At 57.8% G+C, this 9230-nt stretch overlaps 1 long non-coding RNA gene across 1 annotated transcript; it reads right to left on the reverse strand.

Moving 5' to 3' along the window:
- Window positions 1-558: 558 nt before the first annotated feature.
- On the reverse strand, window positions 559-9027 carry LOC146007224 (uncharacterized). The gene is made up of 3 exons (XR_014444290.1): window positions 8904-9027; window positions 4695-4835; window positions 559-945 (listed from the first exon to the last, which is right to left on the reverse strand). It is a non-coding gene; the product is annotated as an uncharacterized LOC146007224 (long non-coding RNA).
- Window positions 9028-9230: the final 203 nt, after the last annotated feature.

Raw genomic sequence — 9230 nt, forward strand, 5'->3', positions numbered from 1 at the left:
TTGGATTTATTTAAATGTTTAACGATAACACACCCTGGCAACAAGCATTAACCCTGGCCACTAGAATTTCAAACCCCTGGCAGTGAGCATTACAAACCCCTGGCAATGAGTATGACACCCGTCCCAGTGCATGAAACCTCTGTCAACAGGCAAGACATCGAGCCCATGAAACCCCTGGCAATGAGCATGACACCCAGCGTGTAGAAGCTTTACTGTAGGGCATAAACTCTCCTAAAATCTCTCAGTTTTGGATTCTCACACCCTATTACATTCCCCGCTGGGCGTTAAACTGACTATTCCATGTTGCAATTGCATTTGGTATATTTATTGATGGCTTGGATGTGAGAGAACTTCAAATTCTTAGGCTAACGTACATTGGTTTGTGAAGTTAATATGCCTTCAAAGATGAAATTGAGGTAAAGAGTTGGACAAGGTTTAATTTATGGGCTTTCATATGAGTTATAAACAGCAGTATATCTCAATGGAAGGTTAGGTCAACAGGTTAGGCGCAAATATTCCGGAGTGGATATGTGAATAATCTGGACCCACAATGGGGAATATTTTACCAGAACAAAGATTTATTTAACATACAAATCACAGTTTAAAAAGTGCAAATGCAAAAGGGTACACAAAGTGCAAGTGCAGCAGCAGTACAATTTTTCAATTCCAAAGTGACAATGCATAGGTGTTTCAAGGTGCATGTACAATGAACACGACGGGGCAATCTGATACTTTTATCTCACCATTCCAGGGAGGTGCGGTGATACTTTTATCTCACCATTCCAGGGAGGTGCGGTGGGCTGAGTGCTATAGATGGTGGGTCCCGGGTAGCAGGAATGAAAGCACCACCGCACAGGCTTTGGATGGGGATACAATGGTGTTACAGCAGAGTCCTCCCGTCAGAGTGTTGGCATCCTCATAACATGTTTCGGAATCTGGTTCCTTCTTCAGATGTGGATATATTTCAATAAAAATGGTCAAAATCAAAATTTTACATTTTTCAAAAAGGAAAGTTTTTTTAAATTTTGAAAAAAAAATCTCTAACATCATTTATACTGTTGTTAATAAATCAATAAAGTTTTATTTTGGGATCACGATGAGATGATCCAATATAGTAAAAGGCCACATGCCATAATGACCATTAAGCTATGCCACACACCGTGATGCCCATTACGCATTATAGCAAACACCTTAATGCCCATTACACTTTATAGCAAACACCGTACTGCCCATTACACTTTATAGCAAACACCGTACTGCCCATTACACTTTATAGCAAATACCCTAATGCCCATTACACTTTATAGCAAACACCGTACTGCCCATTACACTTTATAACAAACACCGTACTGCCCATTACACTTTATTGCAAACACCATACTGCCCATTATACTTTATAGCAAACACCGTACTGCCCATTACACTTTATAGCAAACACCGTACTGCCCATTACACTTTATAGCAAACACCGTAATGCCCATTTCACTTTAAAGCAAACACCGTACTGCCCATTACACTTTATGGCAAACACTGTACTGCCCATTACACTATATAGCAAACACCATACTGCCCATTACACTTTATAGCAAACACCGTACTGCCCATTACACTTTATAGCAAACACCGTACTGCCCATTACACTTTATAGCAAACACCGTACTGCCCATTACACTATATAGCAAACACCATACTGCCCATTACACTTTATAGCAAACACCGTACTGCCCATTACACTTTATAGCAAACACCGTACTGCCCATTACACTTTATAGCAAACACCGTAATGCCCATTTCACTTTAAAGCAAACACCGTACTGCCCATTACACTTTATGGCAAACACTGTACTGCCCATTACACTATGGCCCTTATTCTGATTGATGCGGACTTTACCGCGTTCTTACGGATCGCGTCTTTACGGCGTCTGCGCATGCGTGGAGAACGCAACGCGCATGTGCCACGCCTTGACACCGTACCTGTTCGGGCAAATCCCGTACAAAACTGTTCACCGCAATCAGTCGGGAAATAGGGGCGTATTATGGGCGTCATGCGGAATGACACATGGGCGTAGTTTCAAAGTGGGCAAAACGGGGCGGAAACATGGGCGGACACGGGGGAGTACACTTATGTTGGGGGGCGTACATTCGGAAACCACTCCGAATGCACGCGAGCAAAAAGGGCTGAAATGTGCGGTGTCCACAAGTGTACTATTGCTTTGCGGACACCACTCGTTCATGCGGTAGGCGAACGTACGCCTAATGACTACAACCATTAACACCTGAACCCAATACAATCTACTCCTTTACTCATTACTCACTAATAGGACGCTTGTCAGTGCTTTAATTGAAACCATTGCTGCTTCAAGGAAACCTTAGTAATCCCCCACATATGCTGTACTTGTCCCACACTTAAAAACTGCTAACAATTGACATGACAGAATATTAATACTAGCAATACACATGTGTATTCGACATGTACTCATGAAACCACACATTTTGGGTAAAGTAAACACATTTATTTATATTCATGTCACACTCAATGCCACTGTCATGCAATGACCATAAAATTAAACATCAAAACTATAAACAACATGCCAGGAATGCAGCAAAATAAATAATAATAAAACACAAATATAATAGCACACAGATGGACTCCAGCACCTCCTATGTGCCACTGCACATGTAGCCAGTGGGAAATGAGGAGGCTGCTGGCCCTTCTACAGCAGGGCAAGCTGCACCTGACCATTCTCCAGCAGGGCACCCTACACCTGGCCCTTCTGCAGCAGGCCAACCTGCAGCTGGCTCATATGCACCATCAGCAGACTCATTTGGAACACAACCGGGGACTTCACCAGATAGTACCATGGCCATCACTTCAAGTACAGCTGACAGTAATGCCAGGCACAAGAGGGCAACAGGGGAACCACAAAGGACATATGAAGCAAGGGCTCATCTGGTTCCCCTCAGCACGTGATTGGACACAAGAAGCTGACACACACAGCACAATGGAAGATTTGGGAACACATAACGGTAGAGATTAATGCGGCCACAAGTTCATTTCCGACCACGTTTGGCCTTGGTAGGCTCCTTGGCCTGTGCAGCAGCTCTTCGGGGACGCCCAGACCTCAAGGACCAGCTTCTTTAATTTTGATTTTTATATTTTTTAAATTATGTTAATTGTGGCATTAATAAAATTGTTTATGCAAGTTCACAGTTGTTGGTTTTATTTGCACTTTAAATAGTATATGTGTAGATTGATTATAATCTTTTACACAGGGTGTAATACAAAGCATTGCACTTACATTGCTGTAAGGGTTAATGTGTGCTATGCATGTGTTAGGCATGCTTGTAAGGATATATTGGAATCTAATTGATTCCAATTCCAAATAAGCAGTTTTTTATGAGGATAGGTAATTGAATAAGTGGGTCATGTGATGTCTTGCAGAAGATACTTCATAGTGGGTTGTTTGGCGTAAATCCTCCGCTTACGTGCGGTAGCACCGCTTGGCTCCCGTTCGGATGCGGTATTCCCGAGCATACTCTGTAATACTCTGTAATACCGTGCCGAATCGGAGTGTTTCTCCCGCACACGCATGGTTTGTATGTCGTCCGTAAACACGCCCTGTTCTTAAAGAGTGAGTCCGTCCGAATGCGGAGGACACGTGGGCGTTTCTACGGACGATGGCCGCATGCGGCAAAACACCGTGGCGTGCGGACCGCTCCGTAAGAATGCGGGAATATCCGCACAGATCAGAATAAGGGCCTATATAGCAAACACCATACTGCCCATTACACTTTATAGCAAACACCGTACTGCCCATTACACTTTATAGCAAACACCGTACTGCCCATTACACTTTATAGCAAACACTGTACTGCCCATTACACTTTATAGCAAACACCGTATTGCCTATTACACTATGGGGGGCACTGAGGGGGGCAGCATACACACTGGGGCACTGAGGGGGGGGGCAGTGTACCCATGGGGGCACTGAGGGGGGGCAGCATACCCATGGGGGCACTGAGGGGGGGCAGCGTACCCATGGGGGCACTGGGAAGGGGGAGGGGGGACAGCGTACACACGGGGGCATTGGGGGGACAGCGCACACACAGGGGCACTGTGGGGGAAGGCGCACAAACGGGGGCACTGTGGGGGAGACAGCGCGCACACGAGGGCACTGGGGGGGGACAGAGCACACACGGGGGCACTGGGGGGGGACAGCACGCACAAGGGGGCATTTGGGGGGACAGCGCGCACACGGGGGCATTTGGGGGGGGAGGGGAACAGCGTACACACGGGGGCACTGGGAGGGGGGGGAACAGCGTACACACGGGGGCACTGGGGTGGACAGCGTACACACGGGGGCACTGGGGGGGTACACACAGGGACAGTGGGGTGGGGGCCAGGGTACACACATGGACAGTGGGGTGGGGGCCAGGGTACACGCAGGGACAGTGGGGTGGGGGCCAGGGTACATGCAGGGACAGTGGGGTGGGGGCCAGGGTACACGCAGGGACAGTGGGGTGGGGGCCAGGGTACACGCAGGGACAGTGGGGTGGGGGCCATGGTACACGCAGGGACAGTGGGGTGGGGGCCAGGGTACACGCAGGGACAGTGGGGTGGGGCCCAGCGTACAAGCAGGGACAGTGGGGTGGGGGCCAGGGTACACACAGGGACAGTGGGGGGACGAATTTACCTGGGTGCAGCTGCTCCTCTGATGGCCGAGTGGCTTCTTTCTGCCTTCCCGGTGGCAGAGGCAACTCAATGAAGCGCCTGAATCTGGTCCGCAGCCTGTGGAAGCGACTGAGTCCCGGCGGTAGCATGGGGAGGTCTGCGTCTGGGCAGGAAATATAATAATAATTATATAGGGGGCACAGCGTACACACGGAGGGGGGGGGGGGGCACAGCGTACACAGGGAGGGGGTGGGGACAGCGTACACACGGAGGGGGGCCACAGCGGACGCACGGAGGGGGGCCACAGCGGACGCACGGAGGGGGGCCACAGCGGACGCACGGAGGGGGGCCACAGCGGACGCACGGAGGGGGGCCACAGCGCACCCACGGAGGGGGGCACAGCGCACACACGGAGGGGGGCACAGCGCACACACAGAGGGGGGCACAGCGCACACACAGAGGGGGGCACAGCGCACACACAGAGGGGGGCACAGCGCACACACAGAGGGGGGCACAGCGCACACACAGAGGGGGGCACAGCGCACACACAGAGGGGGGCACAGCGCACACAGAGGGGGGCACAGCGCACACAGAGGGGGGCACAGCGCACACAGAGGGGGGCACAGCATACGGGGGGGGCACAGCATACACACCGGGGGGCACAGCATACACACCGGGGGGCACAGCATACACACCGGGGGGCACAGCATACACACCGGGGGGCACAGCATACACACCGGGGGGGCACAGCATACACACCGGGGGGGCACAGCATACACACCGGGGGGGGGGGCACAGCATACACACCAGGGAGGGGGGCACAGCATACACACCGGGGGGGCACAGCATACACACCGGGGGGGCACAGCATACACACCGGGGGGCACAGCATACACACCGGGGGGGCACAGCATACACACCGGGGGGGCACAGCATACACACAGGGGCACTGGTGGGGCAGCATACACACGGGGGCACTGTACACACAGAAGCACTGGAGGGAGGCGCGCATACACACGGAGGCACTGGGGGGGACAGCATACACACGGGGGCACTGTACACACGAAAGCACTTGGGGGAGGCAGTGTACACACGGGGGAACTGGGGGGTGACAGCGCACACACGGGGGAACTGGGGGGTGACAGCGCACACACGGGGGAACTGGGGGGTGACAGCGCACACACGGGGCACTGGGGGACACAGCGCACACACGGGGGCACTGGGGGACACAGCGCACACACGGGGGCACTGGGGGACACAGCGCACACACGGGGGCACTGGGGGACACAGCGCACACACGGGGGCACTGGGGGACACAGCGCACACACGGGGGCACTGGGGGACACAGCGCACACACGGGGGCACTGGGGGACACAGCGCACACACGGGGGCACTGGGGGACACAGCGCACACACGGGGGCACTGGGGGACACAGCGCACACACGGGGGCACTAGGGGGGCAGCATACACATGGGGGCACTGGGGGGGCAGCATACACATGGGGGCAGGGAACGGCGTACACACAGGGGCACTGGGGGGCATGGAACAGCGTACACATGGGGCAGGGAACGGCATACACACGGGGGCACTGGGGGGTGAGGGAACAGCGTACACACGGGGTACTGGGGGGCAGCATACACACGGGGGCACTGGGGGGGGACAGAGCACACACGAGGGCACTGGGGGGTACAGAGCACACACGAGGGCACTGTGGGGGACAAAGCACACACGAGGGCACTGGGGGGGGGGACAGAGCACACACGAGGGCACTGGGGGGGACAGAGCACACACGAGGGCACTGGTGGGGGGGGACAGAGCGCACACGAGGGCACTGGGGGGATAGAGCACACACGAGGGCACTGGGGGGGATAGAGCACACACGAGGGCACTGGGGGGGGACAGAGCACACACGAGGGCACTGGGGGGGGACAGAGCACACACGAGGGCACTGGGGGGGAACAGAGCACACACGAGGGCACTGGGGGGGGCAGAGCACACACAGGGGCACTGGGGGGGGAGACAGAGTACACACGGGGGCACCGGGGGGGTCGGCAGAACACACACGGGGGCACCGGGGGGGGGGAGGACAGAGCACACACGAGGGCACTGGGGGGGGGGCAGAGCAGACACAGGGGCACGGGGGGGGGGGACAGAACACACACAGGGGCCCTGGGGGGGGGACATAGCACACACGGGTGAACTGGGGGGGGGACAGAGCACACACAAGGGCCACTGGGGGGGAAGACAGCATACACACGGGGGCACTGGGGGGGAGACAGCACACACACCAGGGGGGGGGCACAGCATACACACCGGGGGGGGGCACAGCATACACACCGGGGGGGGCACAGCATACACACCGGGGGGGGGGGCACAGCATACACACCGGGGGGGGGGGGGGGGGCACAGCATACACACCGGGGGGGCACAGCATACACACCGGGGGGGCACAGCATACACACAGGGGCACTGGTGGGGCAGCATACACACGGAGGCACTGTACACACAGAAGCACTGGAGGGAGGCAGCGTACACACGGAGGCACTGGGGAAGCAGCGCACACACAGGGGCACTGGGGGGGCGCATACACACGGAGGCACTGGGGGGGACAGCATACACACGGGGGCACTGTACACACGAAAGCACTTGGGGGAGGCAGTGTACACACGGGGGAACTGGGGGGTGACAGCGCACACACGGGGGGACACAGCGCACACACGGGGACACTAGGGGACACAGCGCACACACAGGGGCACTGGGGGACGCAGCGCACACACGGGGGCACTGGGGGACGCAGCGCACACACGGGGGCACTGGGGGACGCAGCGCACACACGGGGGCACTGGGGGACGCAGCGCACACACGGGGGCACTGGGGGACGCAGCGCACACACGGGGGCACTGGGGGACGCAGCGCACACACGGGGGCACTGGGGGACGCAGCGCACACACGGGGGGCACTGGGGGACGCAGCGCACACACGGGGGCACTGGGGGACGCAGCGCACACACGGGGGCACTGGGGACGCAGCGCACACACGGGGGCACTGGGGACGCAGCGCACACACGGGGGCACTGGGGGACGCAGCGCACACACGGGGGCACTGGGGGACGCAGCGCACACACGGGGGCACTTGGGGACGCAGCGCACACACGGGGGCACTGGGGGACACAGCGCACACACGGGGGCACTGGGGGGGGGGCAGCATACACATGGGGGCACTGGGGGGGACATCGTACACACGGGGCAGGGAACGGCGTACACACAGGGGCACTGGGGGGCATGGAACAGCGTACACACGGGGGCAGGGAACGGCATACACACGGGGGCACTGGGGGGTTGAGGGAACAGCGTACACACGGGGTACTGGGGGGCAGCATACACATGGGGGCACTGGGGGGGGACAGAGCACACACGAGGGCACTGGGGGGTACAGAGCACACACGAGGGCACTGGGGGGGACAAAGCACACATGAGGGCACTGGGGGACAAAGCACACATGAGGGCACTGGGGGGGGGGACAGAGCACACACGAGGGCACTGGGGGGACAGAGCACACACAAAGGCACTGGGGGGGGACAGAGCGCACACGAGGGCACTGGGGGGGGGACAGAGCGCACACGAGGGCACTGGGGGGGGGACAGATCGCACACGAGGGCACTGGGGGGGATAGAGCACACACGAGGGCACTGGGGGGGGACAGAGCACACGAGGGCACTGGGGGGGACAGAGCACACACGAGGGTACTGGGGGGGGGCAGAGCACACACGGGGGCACTGGGGGGGAGACAGAGCACACACAGGGCACCGGGGGGTCGGCAGAGCACACACGGGGGCACCGGGGGGGGGGGGAGGACAGAGCACACACGAGGGCACTGGGGGGGGGGGGACAGAGCACACACAGGGGCCCTGGGGGGGGGGGGGGACATAGCACACACGGGTGAACTGGGGGGGGACAGAGCACATACAAGGGGCACTGGGGGGGAAGACAGCATACACACGGGGGCACTGGGGGGGAGACAGCATACACACAGGGGCACTGGGGGGGGGGACAGCATACACACTGGGGCACTGGGAAGGGGACAGCGTACACACGGGGGCACTGGGAAGGGGACAGCGTACACACAGAGGCACTGGGAAGGGGACAGCGTACACATGGGGGCACTGGGTACACACGGGGACAGTGGGGTGGGGGACAGGGTACATACAGGGACAGTGGGGGGATGGATTTACCTGGATGCAGCTGCTCCTCTGATGGCTCGGGTGGCTTCTTTCTGCCTTCTCGGTGGCGGAGGCAACTCAAGGAAGCGCCTGAATCTGGTCCGCAGGCTGTGGAAGCTCCATGGCATGGGGAGGTCAGCGTCTGAGCAGGAAATATAATAAATAATAATATTAACGGGCACAGCGTACACACGGAGTGGGGGACACAGCGTACACACGGAGGGGGGGGGCACAATGTACACATATAGAGGGGGGCGCAGCGTACACACGGAGGGGGGGGGCGCGCAGCGTACACACGGAGGGGGGCGCAGTGTACAAACGGGGGCACACACGGAGGGG

This window comes from Crinia signifera, chromosome 6 (genome assembly GCF_055691185.1).
Source record: "Crinia signifera chromosome 6, ASM5569118v1, whole genome shotgun sequence".
NCBI classification, from domain to species: domain Eukaryota; kingdom Metazoa; phylum Chordata; class Amphibia; order Anura; family Myobatrachidae; genus Crinia; species Crinia signifera.